This window comes from Homarus americanus, unplaced genomic scaffold, assembly GCF_018991925.1.
Source record: "Homarus americanus isolate GMGI-L3 unplaced genomic scaffold, GMGI_Hamer_2.0 scaffold32929, whole genome shotgun sequence".
Classification (NCBI taxonomy): Eukaryota; Metazoa; Arthropoda; class Malacostraca; order Decapoda; family Nephropidae; genus Homarus; species Homarus americanus.
In genome coordinates, this window is record NW_024737097.1 from 20,822,649 (window position 1) to 20,835,485 (window position 12,837).

The following is a 12,837-nucleotide window of genomic DNA, read 5'->3' on the forward strand; positions in this document are numbered from 1 at the left end:
TATCATTCCCACCTCTTACTATCAGCTTACTAGCCGTTGTTACGATCTTCATTGTCCAGTATTAGTACAGGAGGAAACCGGAGTATTCGGAGAAAATCTGCAATTATTAGTAGGGTTACACTGGTGTACACCATTTTCACATCCGACCCGGGGATTTTGACCCCGCGACGCAGTAGTGAGGGGCAAGATCATCATCTCTGTACAGTACCACCAACACGTATCAGCTCATGGCATATTTTCTCATCCATCAGAGAGCTCAGTTGGGATGTTATAGTAACCATTTCGTTTACGAAAATTAATATTATTGTTGAAAACTAAAGAGCCACTCAGTCTTCAAAACGCTCAGGTGAATCAGAATTCCATCTGAGAAAATAGCTTGAGTGATACCAAAATGGCGAATTTTCTAGTGTGTATGTGTGTGTAATGGTCAGCATCCTCGCATTGCAAGCGAGCGGACCCGGGTTCGATCCCCGGGCACGGTGAAACTATGGGCAAGTTTCTTGACGCCATTTGCCTGTTTACCCAATAGTAATTGGGAACCTGGATTTTAATCGATTTGCGGATCGTATTCCGGGGTAATGGTTAGCCAGTGCTGTTGGCGAGTCCATACCTGTCCATTTCTTCCTGAAGCTTCTTCAGATGACCTTCGAAAACAGCATGGATGCCAGTGAATGATATTCTGACGAATTTTCAGCACAGGACTCAGTTCTGGGAAGGCAGCCGTTTTTCCTTTAGCCATTTTTCTCCAAAATGCAATTTTTTTCTTGAATGAAGCAATTCTTCACCACCTCCACCATAGTTTGATTTCGGCCCCGCATATCTTAATTCAGTTCATTAAGGTGCCTGAATATGTCGCCTAAATAAGCCCTCTTAAATTCACTCATTATGAAACAGACATCACACAACACACACACTGACAGACTCTCGCATCATTAAACACATGTAGAGCGTACCATCTTTGCCGCACACTAAACCACACTGCACGAGCTTAATTGGAGAGATGAACAGTGTAATTGGTGAGTGAGTTATATCTGAATTAGTTGTTGGTAGCTTAGTCCCGAGGGAGAAAAACGCTGAGGGTTGTAACTTCTTTGGAATTAATTTTTAACAAAGCCTTTTTTTCTTACTATTTTCAATATTCCTGTAATTTTCTGCTCCCGGGACTAAACCACATTTAAGTATATCGTTCATGACCATCTCATCTACGTTCTCTTGTGACACGCCTTCAGATCACTCACTATACTGTACATTACTCTATAGTCTGAGAGGAGATTTATATATACAGTGCTAAATAGGACAAGTTGTGATGAAATTTGACTTGGGAATGTTTTCCCGTGTTATGATGTAGGAAATACCGTTGGTTAATACTAACTATATTAACAAGTGTGTGCTTGTGTGTGTGCACATATTTCTCAAAACCTTCAGTAAATACGTGTAATCCCTGATTCACCCAGATATTTCATGTATTTACTAAAAATGCTAGAGGGATACGTGATTCGATACATCATGGACATAAATGCTCAAACATAGCCATTAAAAAGAATTACATTTTTTATTTGGCAGAGTAATTGCTCATTTATTCGTACAATACAGATATATGCTACCACGACATTCAGAATTACACACAAGTTTGGTTTTAAAACCCATGCAGCGATTTGTCTGACATTTCTTTGGACCATTACAGTTATATTAAGTAAATCCTTGTCCAGCAGATGTAGACTGGGCAATAACAGTAGACCTGCTTAACTTGACAAACATCAAGTGTTAATAAGTGCTGAGGGTGCAAATCAAATTGATTCCTAGAATAAAACTCAATATCTTTGACTCAATATCTTTGCTTTAACTGTTATTCTGTACTGATCGGTCTTTAGATCTCCGCAGATGATAACACCAAGTATATTTCTTGCGTCTCCTCTACCACCATCTATATCTGCAATAGGAATGGCAACATTATTTTCAGGTTCCACAGTTTTGCAGTCTAAGCGACTTCACTTTACCATTCTCTCAGCTTGCCTACAATGTCCGTTGTGACCGCATACTGTACTAAAATATAAAGGTTACATTTTGGCCACGAAATACGACGCAAAGTCGACCATCTACCACCACCCTTGACTCTTCAGGCTTCTACGCCCTAACTCATGAGACATAAAGGCAAGCATGAACTTAGCATGCTTCCCTGTTGGGCGCTGTAAACGCTTCTGCGCTTCACCTCGTGGCCAATCTAAAAAAAACAAATCTAAATCTACCACACGGTCTGTCAACCAATTCCGACAGAGTTAACACCTATTGGGAGCGGCTGCTGAGCCAATCACAACACAAGCCTGTCAGCTGATACTCGGGCATTTTTTTTAAACACTCGGGGCAGCAAGCCCGAAGAGCAATACCGAATGTCTGGTTACTGTTTAGTAACCCAACAAATGGATTCGTCAAACGCGAATATCAATCCTGAACATCGAGTTACTATTTAGTAACACGAACGCCGCAACTGGAGAGGGTTGGTATGCCTTATCCAAGATAAATGTAAACACAAACCAGGTCGATCTGCGCGCCACGATTGAAGCAGAAACAGGAGTTGTGGAGATAAAAGTTCGTCTTCAAGGGAGAAGGCAGACACCACCACCAATTATGCCAACGTCTGCACCAGCAGGAACACTAGGATCAACAGTGCCACCCTGCACCAGGAGCATCAACATCCAGTCTTGGGGGGAAAGAAAAGGAAGCAGGTGAACAAGAGGAATGAATGATTCGATGCCATTATTAAGGACAGTACACAATAACTGAATGGAGTTATATTGGAGGATTTAAAGGCCTCCACTAGTATGTACAATACATTATCACCCCAATCTGTGCATAATGCATTTAGAGCAAGCAATAGAGTTGTTGAGCAGTGGCATATGTCAAGAGTGCAGCCATAATTCCACCTCTGGGTGTGGGCAATCTAGTTAAATTATGGAGACTTTGCCATCAGGTAGTAGGCAGCTACCAAACAGGGAGGTACTACCGCCTGGAAGATATTGGAATCATAATGTATTGTCTAATGGTAGACCCTGCTGCCATATGGCATCACGAAAATTGTGACCAAGTCCCAGGTTGCTGATCTGACTTTCTGCCTCATTTACTCACAATTGCTTGGTCTCAATTGTTTCTCTTACTATTGGCAACATAACATACATACATACAGTACATGTATATTGTTTCTCACCTTTGATCTTTTTTTCATTTTTGTACTTATGGTTTATTATTATTATTATTATTATTATTATTATTATTATTATTATTATTATTATTATTACTATTACTATTACTACTACTACTACTACTACTACTACTACATTTCGCCCCCCAGGCCCCTGTGGGTCAGTGACCTGTGCCCGGTGGGCAAAAAAAAAAAAAATTATAAACGGTGTTTGTTTTCTATCTCTGTTTACTATTTTTTTTTGCACTTATTGGAGAATGTGAAATATTTTTTCATGTTCCAATATTTATGATTTTTTTATTGTCTTGTTTTCTTTTATCCTCTTCACTGATCGGCTCGTTAGCCGCTTGGGTGATCGGTCACGTCTCTGTTACGCACTGTTGGCAAGTACTGGGCATGCACCAACTCCTGAATGTACCTGAACCCGCTCCATTGTTGGTCAAGTCTGGTCTTGAAAGAGCTCACACTCGGTGCTGACACAACACTTTCTAGTAGATTGTTCCAAGAGTTCACAACTCTCACTCCAAAAAAGTTTGCCCTCACAGTTTTCTGGACTTGCAGCTTCTTCAATTTTGAGCTGTGACCCCTTGTAGGGTGAGCGTCGGCCAGCTCCAGGTAAGAACACTCGACTGAGTAGTGCCCCTTGAGATGCTTATACACCTCAATTAAGTCGCCCTTGCCCGTCTGTAGTATAAGCTAGGCAAGTTCAGGTGCTCCAATCTCTCAGGGTAGTTGAGGTGCCGAAGTGCAGGCACCAGTCTGGTGGTCCTCCTTTGAACATTTTCAACCAACTGACAGTCCCTAGCATACCTTCTTCTTGCAATGGCCCGAGAACTTCAGCTCATTGTCAACATACACACCTAGGTCCTTCTCACATTCAGTCCCAAATAGTGCAGTTTCTTCATCCCGTTGGGACATATGATATGCCTCCTTACCGTTGGTATGCCCCAGGTGCATCCTCTTTCACTTTGTGACATTGAATCTCAACAGTCATTTTTTTGACCGTTCTTGGAGCCCACAGAGGTCCTTCTGCAGCTCTTCGCAGTCCGCTTGGTTCTTGATTTCCCGAAATAACTTGGCGTCATAAGCAAACATTTGTATGGAGGAGTGTACAACGTCAGGCATGTCATTTATGAATCAAACAAACAACAGCGGGCCCAATACACTGCACCTGTGGTACCCTGCTTGTGACAGGTACACATGATGATTTCGTGCCATTAATCAGCACACACTGCTTGCGGTCATGTAGAAAGTCTTCTATCCACGCTAAGACATTTCCCCGAATTCCTTACCCTTCCAGTTTGATTTTCAGCCTTTCCTTTGGGTACACTGTCGAAAGCCTTGGTATCTAGGTATATAATGTTGATATTACCACCCTGTTCCAGAATACGGGTCCAAAAATCCAATACCTTGAGCAATTGTGTTAAGCAGGAGTGCCCCGACACAAAACTGTGTTGGCAATCCTTTACAAGGTTGTTTCGTAGTAGATGTTGCATCGCTGTATATCTGATAATACTCTCAAGTACTTTACATATTATGCTGGTCAGGCTCACCAGTCTATAGTTCATGGAGTGTTGATCGCCCTTCTTGATAGAACTCACACAAGCCACTTTCCAAACACTGGGGACCTTTTGTTCATCCACGCATTTACAAAACAGGATCTTCAGGGTCTCGGCAAGCTCGTTACACAACTCTCCTAGCACTCTGGGATGCACCATGTCAGGGCCGGGACTCTTATGGACCTTTAGCTTTGACAGTTTATTTCTAACACACTCTTCTGTGAACACAATGTGGGTCAGTGCTGTGTCGAACCGTCTGTCCTCAAATGCAGGAAGGTTAATTGCATCCTCTCTTGCGAACACCGAGGAAAAGCTGTTCAATGCCTCAGCTTTATCCTGGTCAGAATCTGCGTAACTACCATCTTCAAGCCTCAGGTCTGATACTCCTACTCGCGTTTTTAATTTCGACTTTGCATAGCGGTAAAACACCTGCAACCAGCCTCTGGACCTCCTTTTCAGCCCTTCTACACTCTGCCTTTGCTTGGTTTCTGACTCTTGCATACATTCTCCTGTCCTGCTCATCTTTTGACCCAACCCACGTCTTGAATTTCTGGGTTTTCTTCTTAACTTTGTCGACCGCCGAATGGTTCATGTGTAGGGATCCCCTTGTATTCCTAGAGGCACGGGGTTTGGTCTTGGGTATATATTTATCGATCAAATGGGTCACTTAACTAGTTATGATGTTGAGCATAGTGTCTGCATTCTTGTGCCTTAATGAGTCAGACCAGTGGATACCCCTCATCCTGTTGCAATTTCCCTTGTAATATTTGCACCTTCCCTGGCCTAATCTTGAACTACATAACAGTTAAATCTGAATGACAACACTATATGGTGACTGGTACCAACTAGGGCAAGGTGTTCCAGTTTGGCCTCCATACCCTCCTCGTTTGTAGTGATGAGGTCTTGTTCCTTGGGTGTTTGCTCCCCTCTGTAATGTATCGGGTCTCTTAACATGTTGGAACAGAAAATTATCTCTCAGAGTTTCCACAAAAAGAGTAGCAGGGCTATTCAAGTCATTTGGGGTGAACTCGTTTCTCCAGTCGATGTCGCCATAGTTAATGTCCCCCATGAAAAGGAGGTGGCTAGGGTTGAGCATCGCTGTATTGTCTATTAAGGCTCTTAAGTTCCTTTGATTTAGTGGGCCACAGTTTGGGGATCTGTAGATACACCTGACAATAAGTAAGTCCCTTCCCTTTAATTTAATTTTACACCACTTGGACTCTTTAAAATATCCTCTCCCTGTACCCTCACCTGGCTGGCTTTAAGGTCTTGCCTAGCATAGATAATCACACCCCTCTTGCAAGTTTCTTAAGAAGGGTTCGTAAATGAGTCATATCCTGCAATACAGTGGTTCCTCGGTTAACGAACATAATTCGTTCCACAGAGTGGTTCGTTAACCGAGTCTATTATTTCAATGGGATATTGGGTAATTGGTTCCAACTCACAGAAAAAGTACATACAAAGTACTGTATACCAGTAATTGAATTTACAAAACATTAAATATAAACTAAATACAGTACAGTGCTGTGCAGTATACTGTACAATGATAAATAAAAAACAATAAAATACTGTAATTTAAACTTACTTTGGGATGTGTATGTCGTATTACCGGCAGCTTTGTTTACATATCAAACAGCTGATTGTGGAGGCAGTTGATGATGACATGCCATATTCTTTACAGAGTGCATTGGTTCTAATGCTTTCTTCATGTTTCACAATAATTTCTGCACCGTATACTATTATCAATATGTTAACTAAATTTCAGAATTACCAATAATTTTAATGTAAAAATATTCAAAAGACCAACAAAATCGATGTTCACTCCACTATAAACAAAGTTAAACTGAGAAGCGTTGTTGGGTGATTCAATCAGCTGATGGGCTCACAAAAACTGTTCCCTGTACTGTCTATATTATCAATATGTTAACTAAATTTCAGAATGACCAATAATTTTAATACCAAAAATGCAGAAATATTCAAGAGACCAACTTTCTTGATATTTACTTCACTGGAAATGGATGTAAACATAGAACCAATTACTGTATTGGCGGACTAGCTGATCAGTTGATGCGCGCAACAAAACGTGTTTGTCGTAAGGATTTCGTTAATCAAAGTTTTGTTCGTTAATCAAACTGAAAATCCTTATGTGAGCTAATTCGTTAACCGAAATTTCGTTAATTGAACCGTTCGTTAACCGAGGGACCACTGAACTGAACTCACATTCCTCTGTTCTTGTACAACAGTTCAACAACTCCTACAATAAATGGTTGGTGTACCTTCAGTAGTGTTTCAAACTCCTCTCTCTTATCAAGGAACATGTCATTATTAGTGTACATGACATTCAAGCCAGAATTTTTTCTCAGTAACGTCTCTGCTCTTAGTAGTAACCCCCCCACCCCTCCATTCCCAGAAGCTGCAGCATTTGCTAAGTACACTGTATTTTGCAGGGTATGGTTAGAAATCTCATTGTTTACACGGCACTCGCCTCCTCTCGGCTGGTAGGCGGGTAGAGCCGGTGGAGGGTGCGCTGCTGTCCCCTGGCTCTGTGTCGGCACACTTGCTTCCATCTAGATGTGTAAGTAATAAGAGTGTGGAGGTCATATTGCAACTATATCTTGCGCTAGTCAGGCTGCACCTTGATTATGCTGTTCAGTTCTGGTGCCCTTATTATAGAATGCATATCAATTCACTGGAGTCGGTGCAGCGAAGAATGATGAAAATGATTCCAGGACTTAGAAACCTTCCATATCAAGATAGATAAAAGAAACTAAACTTGCATTCCCTAGAAAGACGAAGAGTGCGGGGAGATATGATAGAAGTATTTAAGTGGGTGAAAGGAATCAATAAAGGAGATATAGATAAAGTTCTTATAATATCTGAGCAGGATAGGACTCGCAGCAACAGATTTAAGTTGGATAAGTTTCGGTTTAGGAGGGAGATAGGAAGGAACTGGTTCACAATAGGGTGGTAGACGAGTGGAACAAGCTTAGCAACTTTGTAGTAAGTGCTGGAATGCTGGAAAGTTTTAAAAGGAGGCTAGATAGATTCATGGATGATAGAGAGTGGTAGTAACTCAACAGGAGCTGCCATGCACAGGCCAGCTGGCCTATTGCAGACTCCTTATTTTCTTATGTTCTTATGTACCCTCTCCCTGAATATAACCCATGTACACCTGTCCCCGTTCCCCCTCGACACTTTCCTCTTCTGCTTCAAGCCCTGCAGGAGCTTCTTGTGCTGTTCCCTCTGCATTACCGTGTGATCTGGGTGAATGAATACACTCCGAGACGCTTCTCTCCTTACTAAGTTTTTTTGCCTGCCGAATAACCTCCCATTTCTTCTCCTCACTCACTAGTGTGATCCTGAGGGGGCGAGGCTTATCCCTCTGCTTTTGTCCCAGCCTTCTCACATCCTGAGGGGTTGATGACATCTTCAGAACCACTGTACAAATATTCTTAAACTGCATCTTATCATGTGTTATCCTACTTTCAGTTCCCTCCGCCTGGCTCTCAGGGACTCCAAAAACTATTACTTTGTTCCTGCCCTGGAAATGTTCCCGTTGTTCCTCCTCTCCCCTAACAGTATATCCGCTAATTGTCATTTCTTCGACACACTTCTTCAGAGTCCCTAGCTGCTGTAGAACCAGTTCTGACCCTACATTACTCTCCGCCACCTCCCGTGGCCCTGCTAAGGCCTCAGCATAACTTCTCTTAGCAACCACCTCCATTTGTGATATAATGTCAGATACAATATACAGTACTGTGATACCGTGTATTATACACTCATACTTATTGGAGAATTTTAATCATTCTTTTATTTCACATTTCTTTTGTACTTTAATTACAATTTAAATACAAGTACAGTATTGTACTTCTAAAATCTTTCAAGAATGATAATTGCTATTACTGTATTTGCAATTTTAAACAAAGTATTATTACTATTAATTTATATACAGCACTGTACTGTACACTGTACTGTGATAAATTTGGTTTTACTGCTTGTTCTTATTTAGAGGAACTAAAATTGTTTATGGATTTCTCTGACACATGCAAACTATTTCAGTACATTATAGTACTGTACTGTACTTTATTTTGAAGCCTTTAAAAATGTGTACATTTATTATTTCAAGCAAAATATTACCATTACCATTACTAATATAGGGGCAGTAGGGTGGGTAGGGGCAGTAGGAGGGTCAGGGTGGGACAGGTGTAGTGTCAGGGCAGTAGGAGGGTTGGGGTGAGGTAAGGGTAGTGTCAGGGCAGTAGGAGGATCGGGGTGAGGTAAGGGTAGTGTCAGGGCAGTAGGAGGATCAGGGTGAGGTAAGGGTAGTGTCAGGGCAGTAGGAGGATCAGGGTGAGGTAAGGGTAGTGTCAGGGCAGTAGGAGGATCAGGGTGAGGTAAGGGTAGTGTCAGGGCAGTAGGAGGATCGGGGTGAGGTAAGGGTAGTGTCAGGGCAGTAGGAGGATCGGGGTGAGGTAAGGGTAGTGTCAGGGCAGTAGGAGGATCGGGGTGAGGTAAGGGTAGTGTCAGGGCAGTAGGAGGGTCGGAGTGAGGTAAGGGTAGTGTCAGGCAGTAGGAGGATCGGGGTGAGGTAAGGGTAGTGTCAGGCAGTAGGAGGGATCAGGGTGAGGTAAGGGTAGTGTCAGGCAGTAGGAGGATCGGGGTGAGGTAAGGGTAGTGTCAGGGCAGTAGGAGGATCGGGTGAGGTAAGGGGTAGTGTCAGGGGCAGTAGGAGGATCGGGGTGAGGTAAGGTAGTGTCAGGGCAGTAGGAGGATCAGGGTGAGGTATGGGGAAAGGTCAGGGTAGTAGGAGGGTTGGGGTGAGGTAAGGGTAGTGGGCCAGGGCAGTAGGAGGATCAGGGTGAGGTAAGGGTAGTGTCAGGGCAGTAGGAGTGATCAGGGTGAGGTAAGGGTAGTGTCAGGGCAGTAGGAGGATCGGGTGAGGTGGCAGTAGTGTCAGGGCAGTAGGAGGATCGGGTGAGGTAAGGGTAGTGTCAGGGCAGTAGGGAGGATCGGGGTGAGGTAAGGGTAGTGTCAGGCAGTAGGAGGATCAGGTGAGGTAAGGGTAGTGTCAGGGTAGTAGGAGGGTTGGGGTGAGTGTAAGGGTAGTGGCCAGGGCAGGGAGGATCAGTGAGGTAAGGGTAGTGTCAGGGCAGTAGGAGGATCGGGTGAGGTAAGGGGTAGTGTCAGGGGTAGTAGGAGGATCGCAGGTAAGGGTAGTGTCAGGGCAGTAGGAGGATCAGTGAGGTAAGGGTAGTGTCAGGGCAGGAGTGATCAGGGTGAGGTAAGGGTAGTGCTGTGGCAGTAGGGAGGGTTGGGGTAGAGGTAAGGGTAGCCAGCAGGGAGGACTGGGTGAGGTAAGGGTAGTGTCAGGGCAGTAGGAGGATCAAGAGGTAAGGGTAGTGTCAGGGCAGTAGGAGGATCGGGGTGAGGTAAGGGTAGTGTCAGGGCAGTAGGAGGATCGGGGTGAGGTAAGGGTAGTGTCAGGGCAGTAGGAGGGTTGGGGTGAGGTAAGGGTAGTGTCAGGGCAGTAGGAGGAGAGTCTGGTTGGATCATAGTGGCTGCCAAGGTAGCAAGACTATTCCTGGTAGTGAGGGGCGGGAACGCACCCCTGTATAGCCCTTACGTATAGCCCGGGTATTTTAAGCTACACATCAGTTATTTTATGAACAGTATCATTATAATTTGAAGTATTGTACTGTAGGATACTCTATATTTGTGAAGTTAGAAATGACTACCCAGGTGCATTTTGCAAATATCGTTTTATTCGCAACTCTTAATTAGGGAACAGTTGTTATGTTTCATATGAGCTAGTGATTCTTGAAAAGTTAATTACGTTTATTGATTATATAAATACAATTTTGAAGTGTAAAATGAAGGTTTCAAATGTTGAATTTGTCATGTATGTTAATCGCTTTACAGGAAAATGATACATGTGAAATAAAGAATCATTATACAGTGAAATAATGTGTGATAATTGTTAACTCGTCGAACATTCATATCATCCCAGTGTTATAATCATTACCTTAAGACTAAAGTCAGAATTAGGAAGCCCTGTTGGCGCTGTATCGTGTGCACACGCCAAGAAGTACATCACGTCTATTCATGACCTTGCCGCCCTCACTTGCACTTCCTTGCCCCTCTGATTCACTTACGTCTGGAGACCAATGAACAATTTTCCTTGGTTTATTTGATATTGTTTCTGAACTTTTCTATCAACATTACTACCAACCCTGAAATATATTTATTTACTTATTTTTACTGCCAGGGTAAATGATATGGTTGTTCATTCAGTAAAGTGGTTCTACTTTCCGATTTGTTTGGGAACGCACCTGGGCATTTTATTCTGGCTAACGCCAGACGAATTTATTCAGCTGGGAGAAACCTCTGCCCTCTAAAGGGTTTGAGCCTGTCGATTATATTATGTATCGGACAAGCAAATTTGGTACATGTTTTCAATATGCAGACCTTGTACCCTATTGATTCTGTATCAGAAGTTGAAAGGTCAAGGTTATTGTAGGAAATTTCTGCAGCATACCTTAAGAACAATTTGATTTTACAAAATTTAGTCCTCGAAGCTCATAATGCAAATATGACTCGCATATTCTTATAATAATCCCTAAGTGAATCACAAGTCCTCGTGAAGGCTCAGGTGCTAAAAATGCCCCCAGGTGACCAACAAGTGTTAATCATGACTCAAATGTGCTCATAATGGCTCTGAGTGTAACTCAGCCATTCATAATAGGCCTTGTTTAACATCCGGGGTAGCAAGTCCGAAGAGCAATCCAGAGCATCGGGTTACTTTTTAGTAACCCAACAAATGGATTCGTCATAGTTGAATAACAGTCAGTGCATAGTGCATAGGGGGTTACTTTTTAGCAACCATAATGTTGTAACTTGAGATTGTTGCACTGGCATAGGTACAGATACATTCAAGAACCAGTACATGCCCAGTACTACGTACTTGTCAACAGTGCACAACCGATACGTATATTACGTAACCGACCGCCCCTGCGGCTGAGGAAACCAATCAGTGACGAAGAGGATAAAAAACCAAAAGGTAGGCCTGGGCAACACAACGTAAACAAACCAGCTTGATCTGTGGCGCCAAATTTGAAGCTTAAGCATGAGTGGTGGTTGTAAAACTTCTTTTTTAAGAGAGAGGGCAGCTTCCTTGACTGAAACACAAAAGAACACTAAAATACACGATAAAAGAGTACAAAATTAGACTGTACTGATTTTTCCTTTTAACGGTGAATATAAAATCATAATCTTATATTTTCTAAAAAAAAAAAAAAATGTTACAAATGTTATCTCAGTTCCTGTAAAGACAATTAGATTATAATTTCAATACAGTATATATTTTTGTAATTTCATATACATATACAGTATACTGTGATACTGTTAATTTATTGTACAAGTATACAGTATTCCTACCTAATGGAGGAATGTAAATAATTTTATTTAACATTTTATTTTGTACTTTAAATGCCATTTTTTTCAATTCTAGAATTTTTTAAGAATTTTATTTGATATTGACAATTTCATACTCAGTATGATAGCTATTGTTTCATATATTGTATACATACAGAAATACTTCTTGGTTTATTGCCTTTTCTTACTAAGAGGAAATAAACTGTACTGTAATAAACTTTTATTTATAGGTATATCTTATAAAGCACTGTACAATACTGTACTTGAATACGGCTTCAATACTTTCAAACCATAAAAAAAATGTGTAGGTTTATTATTTCAAGCAAAATACAGGGTATTGTACTGTTAGTGATAAAATTTTGAATACCATACTCTATTTTATATACTGGGATATGTTTGTGAGTGGAATTCTATTTTCTTTTTTCTTTTACAGTATTGTACTTGAAATATTGTTTTACGTTGTACAGTACAGTACTGTGATTTTATTTTGCGCTGCCGATACTGTGATTTTATTTTGCGCTGCCGATACTGTGATTTTTTTCTTTTAATGGAAAATAACCATTTTAATAGAAATCTTATCTACATCAATGTCTTATACCAAACCAATAATACTTCTATTTACCCCTACACTTGGACATCATATATCTGCAT

At 41.7% G+C, this 12,837-nt stretch overlaps 1 protein-coding gene across 1 annotated transcript in view; it reads left to right on the plus strand.

Annotated features, from left to right (window-relative positions):
- LOC121873311 (tubulin beta chain-like) overlaps nt 1–12,837 on the plus strand; it is an 84,648-nt gene that overhangs the window by 29,459 nt on the left and 42,352 nt on the right. The gene's annotated exons all lie outside the window — the stretch shown is intronic.